The 23,911-nt window shown below is 36.6% G+C and overlaps 1 long non-coding RNA gene across 4 annotated transcripts in view; it reads left to right on the forward strand.

Moving 5' to 3' along the window:
* LOC148937133 (uncharacterized) overlaps positions 1-23,911 on the forward strand; it is a 205,996-nt gene that overhangs the window by 116,814 nt on the left and 65,271 nt on the right. Inside the window, exon 1 of one of the 4 annotated variants that reach the window (XR_016138614.1) lies at positions 15,011-15,162. The exons of the other annotated variants lie outside the window; for them this stretch is intronic. This is a non-coding gene — a long non-coding RNA (uncharacterized LOC148937133). Of the gene's footprint in view, positions 1-15,010; positions 15,163-23,911 lie in introns of those variants that run through there. 4 annotated transcript variants of the gene reach the window in all.

Here is a 23,911-nt window from a genome sequence, read left to right on the forward strand (position 1 = left end):
AATCCAACAATCGTTCCAATTAGGCCTGTTATTATTAAAATTGAGGGGTAACACGGATAAATCGATCGGCCAATTTGTGTCTTCTTATCAGATTGTATATCACATCAATTCAGCGCTTCCTTGTACCTTTTCTGTTTAAGGATAATATTAGATAATTCATTACACTACGTCTACGTCGAACTTTTATCGTAAGGAATAATGTAAGTTCGAGTGACATACCTAAAGTTTAAATTATGTTGAGCAATTTCTCGCTAAATCTGCAATCACGATTTTGTATCACACGTATCGAATAATTGAACTTATCTGAATAATCATTCACTTAAAGTCTATCACTTCTTCCACTTATTTATCGATCGTGTGCTACATGAAGAACATTGTTATATTCGCCTCGCACTGTTTACCGTTTATAGTCCGCGAGCTTCGCTCGAAGACAGGAGAATACATTTACCGGCGTCGTATCGATTTTCCAATACAAACGGACTTATTTTTCGAGCAGCCAGGCGAACGTCGACCGTCGTCGTTTCGCGATCGAGACACGGCGTGTTTTTACGACTACGAAAATTGGAATGTCTCCCAATTACTTCAATTACCATCGGTGAAAAGACCAAGGAAAGATAAGAAAAAGAGACTGGGATTGGGGGCTGCCTCTTTTTCCTCCTCCACAGACGTACTTCCGATATAAATTCTCACGAAAGTATAACGGAAGCGATTTGCAGCGCGCGGCGAACTGGCCGGAGGCAGTTATGATCCGTTGCCAATAGCTAATGCAGGGATGGCGTGCAAATCGACGTAGACGGAACATAATTTAGTTGACTCGAACTTGGCGCGGCCTGCCGCGCCGATCGATGCGGTGCCTCCGCATAAGCCAGCCGCGCTCTGCAAATCGGTGTTGTAGTTCTCGACTCGAATAGCAACCTGCCGATGCGCGCGAACGACACAGGTGTATAGCAGAAAAAAATAGGAATAATCTTCCGTTCCAAAGATAGAAGGATTCTATCATTTCTCTGAGAGGTTATAGGCTCATTCAACCGATGATCTACTCGTTTATGCCATTCTATTTGTCTTCCCACTTTTTTCGAATCGTTACGTATTATCCCACTTTATTTTAAGATGGCGTATTAAAGATGTAATACAATCAAAGTTTTGTAGAAAGATTGTAAAATGTGCATAATGAATTCTTAATGTAGAGATCGTTAGTGGCTAATAGTCAGTTAGCCGTCCGGAAGTTAAACAATAGAAAGTAGTAATATAGAGGTAAGTAACTAAAAAATAATATAGTATAATGATCATAGAACAAGGAAAAAGTGAAATTATTGAATTATACAAGATATTAAAAAAATAAAAATTAGAGAGAGAAAGAGATAGAAGAAGAAAGAGTTAATGTAACGTACATATATTTATTTATTTATTTAATTTTAATATTAACGTACATTGCACAAAAGTAAGAAAAGATTTATATGAACGTAATACACGTAGTACCTTTGGTGACATAAAACGTCAACTGTATGCTTGAGGGTGGGTTCCCCCAAATCCTGGTGATGTAATCGCTATATCGCGCGCGCACGAGGAATAATCGCGTGAAAACACACATCGGGATGCACCCTGCGAGAACATTGCGCGATCGCTTTCGTATCTCGCGTGCCGTAACAGGTGTCACGTTTTGCGATAAAACGCACGAATTCCGCGTACGCGCGGCATTTATCAGCCGCGATTCGGGGCACGTAAACGCGCGAGCGTTTCACGATTCCGCTCGGCGTGTTACAATGCGCAATATTATGCGCTGGCATTCAGCCGTGAAACAATTATATGCGTTTCCTAGTGAATCGACATGCGCCTCGTACTCCTCGTAAATCTATTTTCGCGCGCCATTGTTTGGCGCGCATATTAACTCGTTACCCGGATTCTAAATGGGCGATATGAGCTTGCCCGCAATAATTGCGCGATCGCATTTCTAAGCGGACGTGCTTGCCGATCGATCCATAGTTCTCTCTCTCTCTCTCTCTCTCTCTCTCTCTCTCTCTCTCTCTCTCTCTCTCTTCTCTCTCTCCCTCTTTCTATATCTATCTATCTATCTCTCTTTCTCTTTCCTTCATGATCCATCTACCTTTACGCTCGATCGATCCCTATAGAAGGGTTACCTCGTAGTGTTTAACGATCGACGTGCAACAATGTGCTATTCTACCTCTAATATTATAGTTTTATGTGAAGTGTGTAATAGGAGCCTGGAGCAAAGATCGAACGAGATAAAAATATTACTTTAACATCTATTTGATTCTTAGAATTATGGCTTGTAATTCTTGAGAAATACGATTTTTAGTCGGGCTGGAGATAACTTGAGTCAATAATCTAGTGTCAATGAAATTTGTGCCAATGAATACTGTACGTATAACGTTTATATGAAGATATGAAGCAATTATCATTTGTCAATCTTACTTTTTGATTTTTTATGGGTGATTTATATGGAAGATACGTATATATATGTATATATATATATATATATATATATATAAAATAAACGTTACATTCTCTTTTATGATGTACATATTTGCCTTCGCGATTTAATCGAACGCCGAGGTTTCACTTCCGGCTCGCATTTCGACCGGCATTGGAGTCCATAAAGTCCCGGACATTCGTTTCATCGCGGCGATGCTGTACGACGAGTAAGAGCTGAGAAAAAGATGGCGACACGTGGCGAACATATAACTCGTCGTGTATCTTCAACAGAAATGACTGATCCGCACAGTCAGATAGGTTTAGTGAACCCATGGACCCGAGTTCAATACGAACACATATTAGATACACGTACTTTTCTAAACGATAGTGTTATAAACACTTGAGAAAAAGTGGAAAAATAAAAAAGTAACAATGATAAAATTCATCTAGATTTTTGCGCGCTGCATTGTCACTGCAAATACAAATAATGGTTGTCTCGCATATTTTCGATTACACATGTTTCCTCGGATATTTTACTTTATAAAATTGTTAGCAAATATCCGGTTTATTACGTTCCAATGTTGAATATGTTTTTTATTGATTAATTATTTCTATAGAAATAACACTACGATATTATATTCCTATGTATCAGTTTTAATTTGTACCTTACAGATAATTTATTTGTTAACAATATATTTCCGACATTTCAGGCTGCGGATTTCGATATTTCCAGACTAATCTACATGTGTGTGAATATAGTGAGTATACTTGTGCAGAACCATCCTGATTCGCTGACTCGAATAGTTCCAGCACGTGTCTCGGCTCGTGTGCTCGAATTCGCGACAAAATAGGCGCACCTATGGCGCTTTCGTGCTTGCCAGGATTTCCCACGTGTCATCGGGCCACTCTATTTTCTCGTAACGACTCCGGCCTCTTTTCTTTTATTTTCTCCTCAGTGCATCTCCCTTCTTTTCTCGCGCGACAGCATGGTGCAGCGGCTCGATGCGGGGCCGTTTTCGTCTTTCTCTCATCCATTCGCATTCTCTTTTTCTGCTATTCCTCTTTTTCTGCCTCTTCTTTTCTTCTCCTCCTTCTTCTCCTCCGTCTTCTTTTTCTTCTTTCTCTCGCCACCTTCCTGGATGCTGTTCAAGTCCAATCCGAGAGACGCGACACGACTCCGACATTTCCCCGGAGGTGGCTAGAAGCAGGGTCGATCACTGATTTCGGTAAATCAAATCGGTACGAAGAACTTTGCTACATCATTTGATCATATTCTTGCATTTTGAAATTAATTTTAAATCGGCAGTGATGCATCTGACATGTCACGATGTTATGAACGTCAAGAGACGTCAAGATTTACTCTTTTGAATAGAATACTACCTTTCAAAGAGTGGAGAAAAGATTTTATAGCACACGAATAAAATAATATGAAGTTATATTATTATTATAAATTTATTAATATTATTATAAATTATATAATTATACAATTATATTATTATTATATTATAATATTATTATTAAACGAATATAATTTCTATATATATATAAAAATTATAAACACATTATAAAATATTATTGAAGAAGATTATCACCATTTAAAATTTTGCTATGTTTATATTATTTATTCGTTTGAAACGCAAAAATATAATCGTTATATTTATGAATTAATTTTTTAAAATCGATTTAACGATCGAATTCAAACAAAAATAGAAAGAATATAATATATGCTCCTCTGATAGCTTCGTTTGACCGATTAGTAAGACTTCTGCCTAAATATAAACAGCAGTTAAAATAATCGCAGGCGCGAGTAATAAATAAAATGACAGCCTACATAATCTTATGAAAATTCCACTGTTAATCCCGCTTCGCAGCAACCAACAACGGTAGTTAAAGTGTCTTGTAACTCACAGCGAGGAAGTGTTTCGCGGTAATACCATGCCACATAATATTCCTTTCTATGGCATATACACGTACACAGGGTGTTATAATAGCATTTTCTTTCAACGGTAGATATATGACAATTATAAGAAGAAATGTTTGGAAGCTATTCTAATGTTTCGAAATAACACGCTATACGGTGTTTCGATAAATTCGCAGTTAAATATCCTATTTTATTATCATTGCCACTTTCAAGATATAAATATCAAAGATGGTAATAATACTTTTCTTCCGTATATAATATATAACTACGAATTAGACGAAGTTTGACAATCCAAAACCGCGATGTTCGCTCGGACGTCCGCTCGCCTCCAATTATCGGAAGAAAATACATTTGTTCGGAAACACCCTGTATTTGTATACCGCGAATATACCATGGACGATCGGTGATGGCAGTCACAGGCCGCACGCGCGCATATGTTTGCATCCTTTGAATCGCGCCGGGTGGGATTATGGACGTTGTCCACTTTGATGTTCGAACAGACGCTGTAGGATTGTTCGGGCCATGTCGATGGATTTCCACAAAGTAAATGTCGGCGGCAGGTGGCCGTGGCCGGCATGTCGGAATTCCTCGTTCGCAATCGTCGGCCGTGGCGTAATCGCGGCCCCGGCCGGCCTTTGCCGCGCCGCGGGAGGCCGCGTGCGTTTACGCCGCGTTTGCGACGGCGAAGCGTATCGCGCTTGTCCGAACAGAGAGTCCGGCGTTGACGCGAGACCAAGTCGGTCCGTAGCATATTTTCCTCGGTGATTCGCAATCCCCGGTCATGTCAATCGCCGATAATTAAATACGAGGAGGCTACCTTGGCAGTAGATTCTGAGGGAACATTAAGGGATTCTTGGTCGATCGGCAAGTGCTCTTCGGTTAATTAATTTTAATCAACCGGTTAGATTAAATTATAAATTACAAACGTTGAATGTTTCTTAAGATCACTTGTAGCACCAGTTGTGTTTTCGAAATTTTTAAATATTCCTTAAAATTTTGAAGTTGTGAAATTTGATAACTAAGCCTCTCTTTAAAATTCTGTATTCGAAAACAGTTCTTGTAAAATTGAATGACTAAATAAAAATTATGTTTTCTAAATATAAAGAAAACATTTTATCGAAAAATGTAAAGAATACGTATAAATGGAGTTCGTTAACGTAACGATTTAGTTCCACATTTCAATTTATAAATTTACTTCTCTCTGAGTGTCGCAACTTTTTGTCGAGCGGTGACACGCAAAAAATTAACAAAGCGTGTTAAAATATCGAGTTCCAACGATGCGAAATAACGGATGGATGTATTAACAAACAATAAATTAATTACAATCGATTCTATAAGATCGATATCTACCTCGCGAAGGTCTTTTTATTCGTTCGTCCGTTTAATCTGCCAATGTTTGAACAGAAGTTAATTTTCACCCGTTTTCATATCGGATATTTGCCGGGATGAACTTTTCACATTTTGCTTTTACTCAGAGCAGACTATATTAAATCTTTTTTTATGGATAATTACTTTTACTTCAATATAATGCAAGTTGTATATATTTGTACTATTTTAATATCACGAATACATAAATAGATAAAAACATTAAATCTTCAACAATAGTTTGTTTAAAGATAAATTTTATTATTCAATGGAAGAAAATTTGCAGTCAATAATTTAAATAATTTTATTAGTATTTTAACACAATGAAAGTAGGATAATTATTCTTCGCGAAATAAATAAATATATTTGTATTCGTATAATTGAATCTACAATAAATAGGTTATCTGTGAATATTGAAATAATATACTCAATAAATTATTTCATTCTACATGCATTGCACTTGGTATTGGTATAAAATTGCAACAACGGAGGCAGCATTGGTAATTATTTATTAATTATCGATCATGTTGTGTCACGGCTATGAATTAAATGAAATAGTATTTTATCCAAATCACTTCGCATCATTTAACCATATGATCCGCCGATTGCCATCTCCGAGCCGAACGGGTTATTCAACGTTCATAAGCGGAAACAAAGCGCTCTTTCAGCGGACGTTCACCAAAATGGCGGCGCGCAACGGCATCCGGTCGCACGATGATCCTGCGTCGGTCGCTCGGCGTGTGGTCGCCGACGATGAAACAAAGTCCGCATTACTTGGCAAAATACAACGTAACGTCGCACAATTTCGTCATCGTCGTCGTCATCATTACGGTGATTATGCGGCCATCGGACGCCCGGCCGAAATGCGGATGTGCGGATCGGTCAATCGCCATCGATCTGTAAACGCGAGCGCCGATCGACGGGTGCATTTACGTGTCGAAGGAGGTATAGAGGCCGACGTATGGAGCTTGTCAAGCACATCGAGCGTTTCCTGATCTCCCGACTGTCATCCTGTTTCTCTCGTTCCCTCGGCCGATCTCAGCAAGGTAGTTATGGTAGGACAATTGAGCAATTCGAGTTTGCATAGACATCGCTATGATGGTCACGACAATGAATTACCTCCAATGTCACTCGAGGACGAAAGCACGAATCGTATTCAATGATAATTTCGATGCAGATTACACCAATTGTTTTTATGCCAAATTTATTAGTCACTCTTGCATCTCAGTAGAATTCTTGTTATGTTTATATTTTAAGCTGTGATTTATTTCCACGAGACTTTATTTTAATATTTATTATAATTTACGATGACTAATTCTTGTCTGATAAATAGTAAATCATAAATTTATGAAATAATAATATGTAATTCTATCAAATTTTTAATGGATACAATTGGCACGTGATTGTTAAAAGAATTGACATATGAAGGGGAAAAGGTAATAATCGTGCGAATAATTAATTTCTATCATGATTTGTGATACTAATAATATTCCTTGACATAGTTACATAAGCTTGTTCAACATTTTATATCGTTTTCTATTAGGTGTTTCTGTTAATAATAACCATTAATCGAGGAAAAAGATAATAAATAGGTCTATCTGGGCGTTGCACGTTCATAAATCGTGCGATCGATGAGCAAGCATAATTCGATCATAACTTTAAATACATGCATAGCGATCGATACGGTAAAAGCACAGGCTGCTGCATGTAAATATGAACATCCAACGAGCGCATCGGCTGCTTCCTGTCTAGCTCATACATATAATCTGATTCAATAAGTAATTTGCTGTACATACAACATCGCGTTCTACCAGAAACATCGACAGTTTTTTTTATTTAAGATTTATCCAAGGATGTTTGGATTCTCCACGTGTTTGGTAAATTAATGTATTACTCTATATTATATTTTTTTAAAATCATTAATTAATTATATAAATAAAGTTTTCTTAATCTACATCGAGCGAGATTACATTACTCTTTCCGTGTCTTTGTATTGACTATATATATTTAAGTAATTTGAAATCACTTTCTCTTGTGTTTAATTCAACAATCTTATAGAAAATTTATCTAAATGTTTATTTCTTTATAATTACTTATATATTTACAGACTAATAATATTTTAAACCGGAAGTAATAAATTTACACGTGCAGAGAATACTTTTTATATATTTTTATGCACGAGTATATGTTTTATTTAAAATTTACACACGAGTGTTTGTATGAGGAAGTTGCGTTTTCATTGCGCTGAGAAGCGCAAGAAGAAGCGATCAAAAATACGAACGAGTGTCCGGAAGTAATCGATGATAAAAAATAAAAATGCAGATGCGCCTGATATGAATGTATCGTCCAATCTATGACACCGACACGCTCCGATTGTAGCTCCAAATGTATATATGGAGATTGATGCGCCAGAGGAGTGAAGGACTGAGGGCATACGAATGCGCGGACACCTGTCAAATACATTTCAGCTTCGTATCTGTCCCGTTTATATTCTCGATAGACGCAAGGCGCGATTCGATAAGTAAAACCGAGAGTACCTGCACGTACTTATTATGCCTGCATCTAGCCAGCGAATATAATTTAGCTTCTATTTAATTGTGATTTATTTTTCACGATTTAATCAGAGATGTCGAATTTTAGGATTTTTTTTTTATATTTTTAAGTTTAAATTTTCAATACGTTTGGCATGCGCTATTTTTTTTACTCTTGGCACTGGATGCAATCTGTTGAGAATTTTGATCTGTTGAGGCGCCATATTGCTGTCAGAGGCATGCAGCCGAAAGAAAATCATTATTTAAGCGCCCGGATTTTCAATTATAAATCTACGACGACGATGTATCTGATCTTGTGTATATACATATACATATGCACGGGGCTTGCAATACGAGATGTGTGTACAGATTGATGCATTGAAAGTGAAGGACTGTCTGTCTATGAATAGCTGGCACCTGTCAAGTACATCGGACGTTTCAGCTTGTTGTCTGTTCCGTTTCTACTCTCGATACTCACGACACCGTTCGATAAGTAATTTGAAGCGGTACGTAGATAGGTAGAGTGAAAGTACATCGTAATCTTATAAATTGCTCGGTTAAGCCCATTATTCAACTGAACTCAACTTTTGACTGAACAAGAGTTAAATACGTTTTTTTCCGTTTTTAGATCCAATTACGATTTATTTGCGCTATTTCGATTACCTAAAAATTATACTTTTTATTCGATATTTTTAAGCTTACAAGATGATGTACATCTGAAATCATATCCATAATGAATTAATTATATAGAACTCCTTTGAATGACACAATGACATTGCATAAACTATGAGATAATAGAATGCAAGTGGTGTGTGATTAAGCTCGAATGCGATTATACTATTTATTTATAAATACTAAAGAGAATGGGCTTTTCTTCTATTCTTCAAGACGTACAACAATGGCGAAAGAGGGAGAGAGAAAGAGAGGTGCCCACCTCTCGACTCAATTATGCGATATCTGCGTATGTGCATCGATAGCAGTCTGAAACGTATGTATAGCGATTGATGTATTAGCAACGAAGGGTTGTCCGTCTATGAATACGCGAGCACCTGTCAAGAACACCGGACATTTTTACTTTCCTTCTACGGGCTGCTATTCTTTATAGGCACAATTCTATAAGTAGTACAGGCATCGCTATAGGAGACAGGGAACAGAGTTACTGTCAGGAGGCCATCATGGCCTATTGAAATAGGATAATAATCAACCGACCATAGATTCGATACAAAGACAATTTTAACCGACCGGACAGACGTGCATAAGCACGGCTCTGAGCCATCTGTATAAAGGCGTTTCTATACATTTGATTACTAATTATCCTCGCTTTCAGCAGTGCTAGATGCAAAATAAATATGAAACTCGCCTGTACGGTTTAGATAACTGCACATGAATAAACCGTGTAGTGCAACCAGTTCGTTCGATGTTTAAATATCGAAATTCAAGATAAATACATAATAAAATATGGCAAATGGAATGTTGGTATTTCGGAGAAATGGTTTAAATACGCGTATTTAAAATCAATTATTTGCAAAACACTTTGTGCAAAAATTATTATCGTTATTATATAAAAGTTCTTTTTATTTAAAAATAATATAACGTGGAAATTATTTAGTAACATATGCCAATAGCACCATGAATAATGAAAATATCGATAGTAGATATCATCTTTATTGTTTTTGTAGTATTTTTTTTTTATATGACGACTTCTAGAATGTAAAAAATGTAAGTATTGAAATTAATGAAAGTAAGTAATTATTTTGTATTTTTAGTGATCGAAAAAAAGATTATATGTTCCTTTTATTGCTTTAAGCTTTAAAGCGACTGGCACTAATTGGCATTTCTTTCTAAAGTCAATCGCCATCGATATTGAGCCTGCCAAAGAGACGGCGATTAGCGATATTTCCATCGAATATATAACTCAAACAGCGAATGCGAAAACCGAATTCGTGCCACTTTGCCGTTCGTTTCGCCTCGTCAAATATGGACAATGGTTCGTCGATCAAATCGATTTTTACATACGTGCACGTATATGGACTCGTGCGAGCTGCAACATCGTGTCGCTGGGTATGTCGTTATTCATTAAACCGACATCCTTGTACTTCGTTTGGTCAAACGATAATCAATATAGGTGCTGTACTGGTCAAGCATCACACGTATGTTTTACGCCAAAACTCACGGAGAATTATATGCGCAATTGGGACATAGTAACAAGAATCGATCCGAACATTGAAACAATCTGATGAAGATTTGATGAATGCGAATTAATTAATAATTGTAATCTAATATTTAAACCATGGCAGTGGCTGTAATATCGCAAATTTGTTATTAAATATCAAGTGAGAGATTATAATACTGAATGTTGCGAAATGTTAAAAATATCTCATTAAATCGGTAAAACTAAATCGGTAAAAAAAAAATGTAATTATAATATCTAAAAAAATTTCTTATTTAGATAAATTGTAAAAAAATTCTTATTTAGATTACAAAGAAAAATTCAAAATTTATATGCTAATGAAAATTTAAAATATAAAAACTAAGGCAAGATTTAAAAAGTTTAATGTAATCTACACAATATTGTAATTAATATATATAAATTTTATGGTTATAATAATGATTAAAATAAAAAATAATTTTTGAATTTCCAATAATATTTATGATTTGAAATTTAATATATTACTTTTTATATTCTTTACAAAATAAAGAAATTCTAATTTATACATATTGTATATTACAATTCATTATAAATATTTTATTTATTATTTAAGTAAGAAATTGGAGAAAATTATTGAAGACTTTGGAGGACATTATTTCAATTTTCGGATAAATTTTAAATTATTTATTACTCTACATTGCTCCTTTTATTATAATTTATAAAATAAATTTTCTCATTATTTTTGCGAGAAAAAGAGATTGGTTCGAGCGAAATTCGCGCGTATACTACGTCGACCTGTGACTCTCTGCCACCGATAATTTCCAGACATACCAGGTAATTTTCTGATTGTTTTATCAATAACGGTTTCCGCTCGTGGCGCATTGGAAAAGGCGTGGCGTGCGAGAATCATCGCGCTTTCGCGCTTTAGATAATGCATGTCGATCCGATCCGTCCTACTCCGCTCGCACGCATTCGCGCAAACTTGCGAATCATCTTGTAAAGGACTAACGGTCTTCGAGACGAGAATTGCGAAATGGTCGGCGGTGGTATATCGAGAATTGAGAGGTTCGAAAGAATCGCAGGGATAATACGCGCGCGTAAGCATTTGGCTTTTATCGGAACGCATCGATCCCGCAATTAATCGGCGCTGATCGGCACGCCCGGCTCGATCGTTGTAAATTATAATACACGCCTACTAAGCGATACACTTCCTACTTTCTTAATGAAGTACGATCGTTAACGGGATTCCGATGGCGGCCTCAAGGTCGACCAGGACGATCGCGGTTAGGGGCATTGTTCGTTGATTCGTACGTCGAGATCCTCAACGAGGAATATATAGTATATTTCATCGTGTCGCGTGGGATCGATAATAATTTTCAATGTCTATCATTAAAGGATAAATTTTCATTGGAAAATTATAACGGGCAGCGGTAATAAACGTCGATCTATTCAAACAATGTGGTGAAGAAACGTATAATCATTATTTAGTAATTATTTACTAATTACAATCTAAAATATTATCTCATCAACTTCGCTCTTCAATTACGAAATGTTAATTATTTGATATCGCGAAAATTTTGAACGTACTTAATTATTATAACCGTGAAATTGTTATTTTAAAAGCCACGGAATTGCGAAAATGATGGATCACGATGATTGCATTGTACACCATTAACCATTCGTATATTACATTATATAAATGATGCAGGGGAGATCGCTTGATTACGATCCCAAATTATGCGAGTATGTAACTTCCGGATAACGCGAAAATCATACAGCCCATTCCGGCGAGCGTCAACGTAAGATAAGCGCGATATCTCGAATTGCACAAGTTGCATTCGCCGCACGCCCAAGATCGTTGCATTCCAGCGTTATCGTCGCGCTTTCCGCGCGACCATCCCGCTTATGACGCTCGCTCGCTATCCCGGTTATTTATCTCGTGCCCCGCGTTCACGGATATTCCCATTTGTTTGTTCCCGTTCCCTCCATCGAAACATCGAAACGCTCCGATCGGACACTGCACTTCTCCGAAAGTGCCTCGTATATGGACGCCGCATCGCGCCGATGCAACGCGCGCGCGCGAGTAACGGTGACTAATGAAAATACGCATTCCCTCGTATCGCGAACGCGTGGGACGCGCCATTGTGCCCTCCACCTTTTTTTTCTTCTCGTCCTCCCTTTCTCCCTCCGTCCCTTTTCTTTCGCCGCCGTGTCGCAATCGATCCGGCGAAATCGAAGACGCGCCGTGGATACGGCGCCGCGTGATTTCGTTGCGCGCACGTCGAAACGCGTTTCCCACGTTGCCCACGGTGCACATTCAATCCGTTGATTTCGATTGAGAACGAGAAGAAATAACGTTCTAAGGCTCACCCCGTTAAAAAGTACATCGAATCGACGTCGTTTCGTGCAACGTTGTGTGCAACGTGTGCCGTTTGTAAGTAATTATCGTTAAATAACTTTTTTTCTAACGCAAAGCGGAAGACGAGGCGTTTGAGGCGTGTTCGTGTTCACACAGACGCGTAGATATATTTCCCTACTTATGCAGTTTGCGTGGGAGAGATAAATTTCTAAAAGTGATAAACTCCTGGTAGGCAAATAGAAGCGACGTAAAATATACACACCCATACGTGGACGACGCACACGCGTCCGATGCATGCCTAGCAGGCAGATGAGCAACGGTGCATTTACACGGTATGGCGCGGTGCATTGGCACTGCATCCCGTCGCTCGCGCGCTGAAAATAACGGTGACTAACGAAAATAGGCATTTCCTCAACTCTGCTACGACGGTACGCGCGATAAGCTTTTACGTCTTCACCTTGTGTGTGTGTGTGTGTGTGTGTGTGTGTGTGTGTGTGTGTGTGTGTGTGTGTGTGTGTGTGTGTGTGTGTGTGTGTGTGTGTGTGTGTGAGAGGGGGGGGAGAGTAGGAAGGGAGAACGCAAAGCCAGCGCGGTGCATTATGTTGAATTTTGCAGATCATGCGATGCAACACACTTCCGAGGTCGGTTACCCATGGTCCGCGGGAACGTTACTCGAAATTGCGCGCAAATTGGATCTTTATAAATTACACGGCGAAACGCGAGGTATCGCGCTTACGAAATTATCGACGCGATGGTTGCTTTAATGAAGGAACGTCAAATACCTGGCGCAAAATGTTAATTAGGACATTCATAAACCTAAAATACTAAACACAGTATTTCATAATTCAATACACCAGCCGTACTATAATTAAAAGATTTTGTTTAGGAGAAAAGCTATAAAAAAGTGTTAATGTTTTTAATTTTATGAGATTTTAAAAAGACAAAAGGTATACAATCACTATTTTGCAACGTTTCCTTTTGTAAAAGCGAGAATGAAATTGGAACGTTGCAAATCGGATTGCACGGACATTTGATTTAATTAAAAATCATTATTTGAAAAATTACAATAAGAGAATGTATGTATTAAATATAATACAATTTTATAAAATGAAGAATAATCAATAAATCCGATTACGCCGACATTTTCATTTTGATTGAAATATTATAACGACCGCATATAATTTTGTAAAAGCCTACTAAAAATAAAATAAAAATCTGCTAGGGAATTAAACAACTGACATTTGTCATTTTATAACAAATAATCAATATTTTCGCTTTCATCAAGCATTGAAGTAAACTGGTCTCAACATTCATCGCTTTCTGATTAGCTAAAATATGCAGACATTGAATAAAAGGTGTAAAAATATCTCATCGATATTGTGTTTATTACCAAATTTATGAAATAATCTGTTACATCTTAGAATAAGTTTTCTTATCATTGGAAAATAAGTTAATTGGAAAAGGTTAATCTCAAGTTTAATTGTTATTAAGAAAATAACTTTTGATATTTTTGAATTTTATAAATAATTTTCTGACCATTCATAATATGAATCTTAATTTTAAAATAAATTTATTTTTCATGAAATTAATAGCGATGGAAAAATTAATAGACGAGTGACAAAAAATTAGAATGTAATTAAATAGTTAATAGTTTGTAAAATAAAAGACAATAATCTGTGATCAAAATTCATTTCCCATCCATCATGATATCATAACATATATTTTCGTTACCACTTTCATTAAATCAGCAATAGATTTTGCCAATATTAGTTGATTAGGCTACCGTAATTATAAGTTCATAATCTTTCCGATTGAACCAATTTATGTAGCTTGCTAAAAAAAAAATTTATTTATTTCTTTATCGGTTAGTTAAACTGCATTTTATTGAAGAGAAGCGTGCAGCTATATTAATTTACCTCGATCGTACTGTAATTTGAGCGCCTCAAATAACTTTGATCGATTACTAGATATCGGCCGTTCTAGTTCAAGGCGTCGAGTTGTTTTTCCCGCCAGGTATATCCGGCGGCAAACTTTCTACGACAAAACTTTTGCGCGCGGCGAAAGTTTCGATCGGCTTCAAGAACGCCGCCGCGGCGGCGGCCGCCCCGCCCGCGCAATAAATTGCCGATATCACAATGAGCGCGTATTGAGCCGTCGGCCGCGCGATGTAATGGCGCAATGAATCATGCAAGAACTTATCGCGCGCGCGTCTAGGAGATGAGGGAACGCATGTTTTCATTAGTCACCGTTATTCGCGGTTGCGCGCCTCGGGGACGCGAGTGAGCAAAGCGCGCTCCGTATTCCGCGTTTATCCAGCCATCGGTGATCCATCAGGCCCCGATTGGCCTGAGGACCCTGGAATTTCGCATGGGAGTATCGTGAACGTAGCCGTCAGATTAGACAGGTGAAAATAAAATTTTTCAGTAATAAAAATGCGCCCAAGAGTAATTTATTTCAAAATTCGTGTAACAGGAAGCATATTTTATGCCATTGCGTTAATATAAAGTTACGACAAATCATGCATCTCGAAAATGGGCTTGGCGCAAGTGAAAAAAGGGATAATTAAGACGTTGAGATATAAAAGAGTGATTAATCATATTTTAGAAAGCTCATTTATAATAGCTGAGCTTTCCAAGCATTAATTCATTAAGCGTTAATTGCATTACGAAAATATAATATTTCTTATAAAAAAATGAAATACACAAACATGTAATCTGAAATTTTTCTAGTAAAACTAGATTTTATTATTTTATAACATTTATAATTTAGATCTACGATATTTAATATGTATAACTTAGTTAAGATATTATTCAGCTCTCTCTCTCTCTCTCTCTCTCTCTCTCTCTCTCTCTCTCTCTCTCTTTCTTTTATATTTACATTAATCATATAAATAATTTAATTTTATATAAATGTAGACTTTTTCCAATTAGAAATATCCTGTGAACTTTCAGGTTTGCTCTTAATGTTATTTTGTAAATTGCTATTTTCAAAAAAAATAAAATTCTCTAATGCGCTTTAACCGCGCTTTATATGCGCTTAAAGTTCATAAAATTTTCATTAACTTTAATACAACATGAATTTCTAATCTCAGCAACAATAGATATGAAATATTGTTAATCAATATCAAGACGATATCAGGGCGACAGGAATTTGAACATATTTAGATGTTCCAATTGTTAAAACTCATATCGATCCGCGTATCGCTTAAACAAATCACCTTTCTAATGTTGTCTTTTATGACATATTCTTATTCTCGAATCTCAACGACGTTTCCGCGCGCATATACACGTGTCTCTTCCCCGCGCAGCGTATCTTTCTCGCGCGTAAAACATGTACTTTATGTGACACAGAGTCCCCGATCTTAAGAAGATTTATGTGGCGGATCGTAGATCCTATTATTCGCCGTGTTGGCGAAGTTACCGGGAACAGGCATTTCGTTCCTTGCGAGAATCGCGAAATAAAGTCGCGGGACGGTATGACTGCACTCTTTTATGGTTGCAGGCGCGCCCACCATATTTAAAATCCGTCGAGGTTTAAAATCCGTTGAGGCATATTTCAAAGAAACAATGCGGCAAATAACATTTTGGCCGGCGATGAATAATCGTTGCTTCCGAAATTTCCTACAATATGTGATTAATTTGGCCATATTTCTCTCTAGCGTTGTGAACGGTTCTCTAATACTGCTAAGTAAAATATGTTTGGATTTGTAAAATATTTTTGGATCTGTTTAATTTCTTTTGTTATTCACAAACACACATTGGCATAATTAATCGTAGTAGATGATTCGTTAAATATGGCGAAGAATTATATTTTGCCGTTACTTTATAGTAATCTTTTGTGATTGACGGAATAATGATCTATCTTTAGCTTTAAGTGATATTTATAGCGATGCCTCATTGACATTGTTTTTAACAGAACTTCCACAAGAAAAGATCATTTATTTTAGGATAATATCATATGCATGCTTATATTCAGATAGGTGACAGGCATAATATTAGTTTAGAAAGAATTGTCTAATCTGTGGTACGTGCTTCGTTTTCATTATGGAATGTGAGTCACATGAGATAGCATCAGAAGAAATATAACTCTTTTAGAAGCGAAAAGAATCTACTCATATTTATTTTTATTTTTATAGAAAAATGTTTTTATTCGCTTAAATTGGAAAAGTGAAACAAGTAAGAAAAGCCAAATTAAATTCTGATTTCAATCCTTAAATATACTCTTATATATTTATATGAGTAAAATCATGGTATAAAATTGTAAGAGAGTAATGCAACAAAATATGAAACGATGGACTTGATTAGTCGATAAAAAAAAAACACAAAATTATCTGGCAACACGAAGATGAATACGGATGATAGAAATTACCTCACGTAAATATTAAGTAGTGAATATAGATTTAACAAATAGATGAATTAATTGGTATTCTCATATTACTTAATAGTTGATGTAAGACGTCAGACGTTTTTGCAGATACTCAGGAAGAGAGAAATCGAGACGCGAGAGTATATATAATCGGTGACTCGGCATGTTTGTCTTATTCCGTATGAATCATTTTGGTCTTAATATAAGATTTACGATACATACATCGACGAAGGCCGATAAACGATATGTTGATGCTCCAATCTCTGATGCGAATTCCGTTGGAGAGATATGTTACATAGAGGCATTAATAGTATACGAATATATTTGAAAAAGTTTTTTTAAGTGCAAAATAATGTATAATTAGAAAATTATTTAACAAGATACGTTAAATCTGGTGAATCATATTGTATGAATAACATAGATATGTAACAAGAGATTCTGATTTACTTTGTTAGATATACAATATACAGGGTGACGTACATAATTATAGTCTTCCTATACGATTCTCGAATTAATGAATCAATCTATAGAAGATGTACATCAAAATAATTATTAATAAAAATAGCTTTCCCAAAACATTCAAATCACAATTTTCTATTTTTTTTTTTTTTTTTTTTTTTTACTTTGGAAGTAAAGGAAAATTTTGGAACGTATTAAACTGATTAAAGAAGCATTTTATTTTAAATTAATCTCAACTTTTTGAAAACTGATTCTTCAGATAATCTAACATAATTACATCTGATTGAGAAAGATTTACAGAAATACACACATCCATTGTCTTCTCTCACGTGTTCTTGTATACTTGATACATATTGATACGCCTTGAAAACTCGCGGATCAGCAAATCCACCACACTCCAGTATCTATCAATTATCAATTATACACCGGTTACGCCAATTTTTGCGGGCGGACCGTACCATACTGGATCGCAATTGCGATCGCGCAAAACGTTCCACGAGGAAAGGTCGTCGGTTCGAGCGTGGCGGTGTTCTGAAACGTGCCACGGGAATCTCACGTGTTCGCTAAACCGCACGGATCGCGATTTACTACATGTGCTCTTCGGTGGAAACGAGTCCGACATGTATTTCGAACACATTTCGTACCAAGGGAATGCCAAAATCGACTCAGAAATAAAACATAAAGAACAAAATACAGATCACATGTAAAAAAAAAATCAAATAATTATAAAAAGCTGAAGAGAAGTGTTTTTATAATTTGTCACATTTTTTCCTAAATCGTAATTATAATTAGATAAGAGATAAGTAGATAAGAGAGCTTTATAATTTGAGACATGTTTTGAGTTTTTTTTGTGATTAAATAATAGGTATAGTAATAGTTTAACAGCAAATTGATCGCAATACAAAACGCTGCTGTCAGTAATTTATTCGGAACATTTATTTCGCTGTTAACATTGGCTTCTACATCGAATTACATTGCGGTTTCTTGGCATAAAGAGCCACGGCTCGTTATTTCGGAAAGTGGACTGCGATACCTGCTGTCGCGATGCCGTCGTGTTTGATGATCGGGAATTATCATTGTAATTACGTTGATCGGGCAACAGCCGTTAGCCGGTTCCTTCTGCGATTCTTCGGTCTTTTCGAATTACCTGGACGGTGATGTAACATAATGATGTAACGTCGGCTGCGTCGAACTTTAAAGAGACTAGTTGGAAAGGCACGATGATGATTAATATCCTGTAACGACGTTAGAAATTAGTCTCTTGCGAAACTGGCATTTAAATGTAACCAACTTGTACCACCCATGATGCGCTCGAAAAAATCTATAATAGAATAATATTTTTAAAGAAATTATTTTGCAATTCATTATATTAACGTGTTTAAACTTTTTTCTTTTGCAACCTGCAAGGCTGTCAGGCTTGCAAAAAATCAAATCAAATATCAGAAAATAGATGTCGTTATGCAAGATATTTCATATCTGTCATAATTCCATATCTGTCCATATTTTTATTGACAATTTTTCGATTAATTTAGAATCAGTTTTTCTTTAAAAATATTGAAATAAATGAATTGAGTAGGTTTAAAATTATAAGCGATTACAAATAAAAAATAATTTTTTAAAAATTAAGCAGAATCGTAAAAAAAGTAGTAAAACTTTATTAACTTAATTTCAAATAGTTTGTAATAAACATGTATTACATAAAATATATCTGACTCTCATACAATGTAGATTTCGATTTAAACAAAATAAAAAAGTACCCCTTGAAAACTGTTAAAATCTTGTTAGAATACAAAGACTTGAGAAAAAGGCTTGGCAAAAAGAGAGGAGGAGAGAAACGGCTGTTTCTTCTTTATATAATTAATCAGACACTGAAGGTGTAAATCAATCCATTTGGTATTATTCATCTTGAGTATTTATTGTGATTGTCGCGTTGGGAAGTACGACGATGCATTCAGAGATGCATTCATAATGGAAGCCTTAATGATGTGCCCACGCCGAAAATGACGGGTGGAATTGTCGAAGAGTCGCCGCGCCCAAAAATTTCGCCTCTTCGCGGCAGCAAAGCAGCGGCAGCGCGTTGATTCTGCATGCGCTAATGATGATGGTTATTAAGAAACGCGTGCGGGTTAGTACGCGTCATTAAGGTATGCGTGTGCACTCTCTCGCGCAAGAAAAATGCATGGAGAAAGGAGAGAATGGGGAGAAACGACGGTGAAAGGAAAAAAAAGAGAAGCGAGGAGAAAGGAAGCAGAGGAAGCATTTGCTTGACAAGTACCTGAAGGAAATGCACAGCAAAGAAGTAACGTACAAAAAACAAAAAATAGCGGGAATAAATAAGACGAGTTAATGGATAAATAGCAAATCACTTGTATAAAAGTTAATATACCATCGTGCGTTAATGAGCAGTACACGCAAGGCAAGATCTTGATCCTAAAGAAAATTTACTAAAATGTGTAATATTCATAATGAGAGAATGTGCGGTGCATCAGTGCGCAACGGCCACGTAAAAAGATGAAAATAGAAAGAAAGACGAGGAAGAGGAGCAGCAGAAATAGCACGTTGTTCGAGAATGGGAGAAGGAAGAGAGAAAGGAAGCGCGAAGGGCGCGTGAGAGGAGAAATGGTCATTATCGACAATGACTGGCAGCGAGGTCATCGTCGCCGGTGGATTTAACGTTCCTTTGTGAACGGGGCCCTTACATTGTATGTCGCCGGTGTGTACAAACCCGCCGAAATCATTAACGCATGCTTCTTCGCGTAACTTACTGCCTCCACCTCGCCGTCCTTCGCGCCCTTCGTACCACCGCGACTTCCGCCATTGTAAAACGCGTGTAATCGCGTCGCGCCGGACATCGACGATCACGCGATGGTGATTGTGCTGTTGAGTCAGCGGCACGTTACACCGTTGTTGTGTCGTTGTCGAGTTGCTATTTGAGTAATTTGTAGGTAGCGCGCGCGCGCGCGGATTATCGCGACGAGATTGATCTTCAGGCGCTACGGCGCCTGTTGAGTGACAGGACGATGGATTCGCTCCTCCAGGAATTATTTGAGCCAACTGAGGTCATCCTAGTTTTCCGAGCAGTAAATGTATAATTTAAAACATTTAGGATAATAGTTGATATCATTTTTACAATAGGATAGCTACTGAAATTCTTTTTATTGATTCCTTTTTCACATATATATCTCTAAAATATTTTTAAATTCGGTAAAACCGGAGGGAAATAAATCTTTCTTCCAGAAATAAAGCATCATTTACGATAATGAATAGACTTCCAAATCAATAGTTTGCATCTGATCGATTCGTAATTGATTTCTAAATGTAAAAGACAGCTACTTTTCAGTTTCATAAAGTCACATAAGTAGAATAGTTGATGCTTGTATAATTTTATTTATAATTTTTAATTTATTACTATGACACTATTCATATTTCCGGATGATATTTCTTTCATATTAACTTTTCACACCTTTTTATCATTTCGCAGCTGCAGAAAACTAGGGCGAAAAATTACAAAACGTTTTGCATCTTTTTACATCAGTTCTAGCAATCTGTCGTCTGTTGCCATTCTTTACGCCGGAAAACGTACGATAGGGAGATCAAGTCTCCGGTGGTGCGATTATCCAAGGGTAAAACTGATCACGTGCGCCCAGACGGCTCGTACAATGGCCAACTTCATCCAACTTAAGGGCTATTAGAGCCAACCCCTTGCACCCTTCAGGACCCGTCGACGGCCACGTCGGCTCGAAGAGATAACCAGACGGAAGTCCCTCGTCGTCTTCCAATAAAGTTACACGATTCCGGAGTACGTGAGCGGTCATCGACTATATTCATCCATGCGGATTGCATTATGACCCGATTACTATACCGAGCACGACGCCCGCGTTATTACATATTAGAAACTGTAACTGCGCACGGAACGATGTAACGCTGCCGATAAATTGTGAAGTTTATATACTGGGACATTTAATCTTCAACTTCTTTTTTTTATTGATTTTTGGATGTTTATATTGAATATTTTCTCCCATAGTTTTATTTTATATTTTATTAATCATTATTAATAACTAATTATTTTATTGACTGATTATTTATGACTGATTGATATTACCGTATGAAGTTTTCCCTTCTTTCATATTACAGAAAAAAAAAATGTTTCAATGTATTTCAATACATTTTTACTCTTTTATAAGCTTGGAATACATATTTTTATATGTCTAGGTATTTTAGATATAATATTATTACATTTCTAAATTTTTACAAGCTATTTACTTTGCTATTTACTTTTGCAAATTGATATTTTTGGAAACTACTCTTCAGAAAATAGCGCTTCTAAAAATTTGTTTTATGAATATGAATTGTTTAGAATGAAATTAAAATGAAATCCTTGAACCTGACAAATTATAAGAATTGAAAAACCTTATAGAAAAATTCGAAGATTTTAATATAACGGCTCGTGTAAAAGTCAAAATCTTCGATATCTTTGGAATTTCTGGCATCTATATGATAGGACCACCCGCGGAATTATAAATCATTGAATGAGCATTCCTTAATCTCTTGAATTTTTGTAGCCTTTTTCCCGTCGTCGTTGGATCTTATCTCGCAACCTCCGAAAATTCCAGATTTCTTCTAAATTTATCCTCTCCTCTCATTGATCGGCTCGATTACACGGTTCCTTAGCACGCAAGCGAGCGATATATCCGTTATCCAGTCGCAGATTATATTATGATCCGATTACTATACCGTGCACGACGCGTATATGCGCGCAGTTACATCCCAGAGATTGGAACCGCGTACGGGGCGACGTCGCGCCACGATAATTTCTAGATACTACGTGATGCGCTCTTAATCGTCCGAGGAAATTGCGAGCGATATTGACGGGCGATATTAATGCCGCTTCTGCCTCTGATAATTACTTTCATTTTGATAATTTTAGTCAGACATGATTTTTGACATTTGATCTTAACGCATTAAAATGTTTTCTAAAATCTAGATCGTACTTTCTCTCAAATGTGCGACATAATTTTAAATTTATTCCTCTCGTTATTTCCGTAATCGGTCAAATATTACTTTTAGATAAATGAATGAATGAATAAATTTTGTCAAACTTAATTCTCAGCAGCAAAAATTTTTCTATTAATTTAAAAAATCACTGAAAATAGTGATATTGGATTCTTCCTTTGAACCTTTCCCAATTCTTAGGAGGAATTTATCTCCCGCTGATGCTTTCGCTTGGAAAGGCCCGAAATTTGTACGTCAGACTTTCGAGTATAAGACACGGGCTATACATAAATACGCGTGTAAGTCCGCCTTGTTTCGAACAAGGTGAAAGGAACGGGGGTACGCGACGGCAAGAGAGACAGGATCTATGGTTTCCCCGTGGAACTCGAAGCAGCGTCGTGGATTATGCTCGCGGTGGAAGAGGAGAAGCTAAGAGCGACGACAAGATTAATCGGCATTCTCTTTCGCTCGTCGAATCGTCGCCCGCGCTCGTAAACATTGATTTCATGCTAACCGGAGATACATCGTATTTAAGAGAGTACCTCACTTCTGTTACAGTCATAAAAATCAATTAGAAGCAAGGACGTTTAATAAATGCCATATTCTTAAAATATTAATTTTGTTTGTATAACTTGGTGTACATAAGCACAATTATATCATATTATAGACAAAAATTTATATACACGTACTTTTTATACTTCTTTTTTTTTAATTAACTAAAATACTTGAAATGGTTAATTTCAGCCTTCTATTTTACTCCAAAGTTTTCATATTCGATTTTTATTAATTTAGCAAAAATTAATATTTATATGGAACATTTATTATTATATAATTTATTGTTTTTGTTTGGGGATTTTTTTAAATTGATTATTATATATATAATTTTGAAAACTTGTTTCATGCATATGATAAATATTGATATGACGTATATTTTTGGCATAAAAAAGACGCGTGCAAATCATCGTGGTAAAAACGTAAAACGAGCGCAGTTGGGCGGATTTAAAAACCCAGGCGTGCCGGAATAATTTAATTCCGCGCAGTAAGTTAATTCGTTGCGATTAAATGTTTTACCTCGGCAAATATAACGTATAAAATGGCAAAATCGTCGAACCGGAATTCATTACGCTCTGTGCGTAAAAATAAACCGACGCCGCGCCGCGCTGGTTAAAGCGCTGAGGAATGTTTGTCGAAATAATATGTCTGGGAAATTAATGATCTCATCGGCCCCTTCGTAATTCTGAAATGCAGGACACCACGCGATGGCGCGATTCGACATCGCATCGCAGCAATGTGTGGCACTTGTGGCAGATGCACGTCGCGCGAGCAAATTCGCGGAC

This window comes from Pogonomyrmex barbatus, unplaced genomic scaffold, assembly GCF_055798465.1.
Source record: "Pogonomyrmex barbatus isolate J1 unplaced genomic scaffold, ASM5579846v1 scaffold16, whole genome shotgun sequence".
Classification (NCBI taxonomy): Eukaryota; Metazoa; Arthropoda; class Insecta; order Hymenoptera; family Formicidae; genus Pogonomyrmex; species Pogonomyrmex barbatus.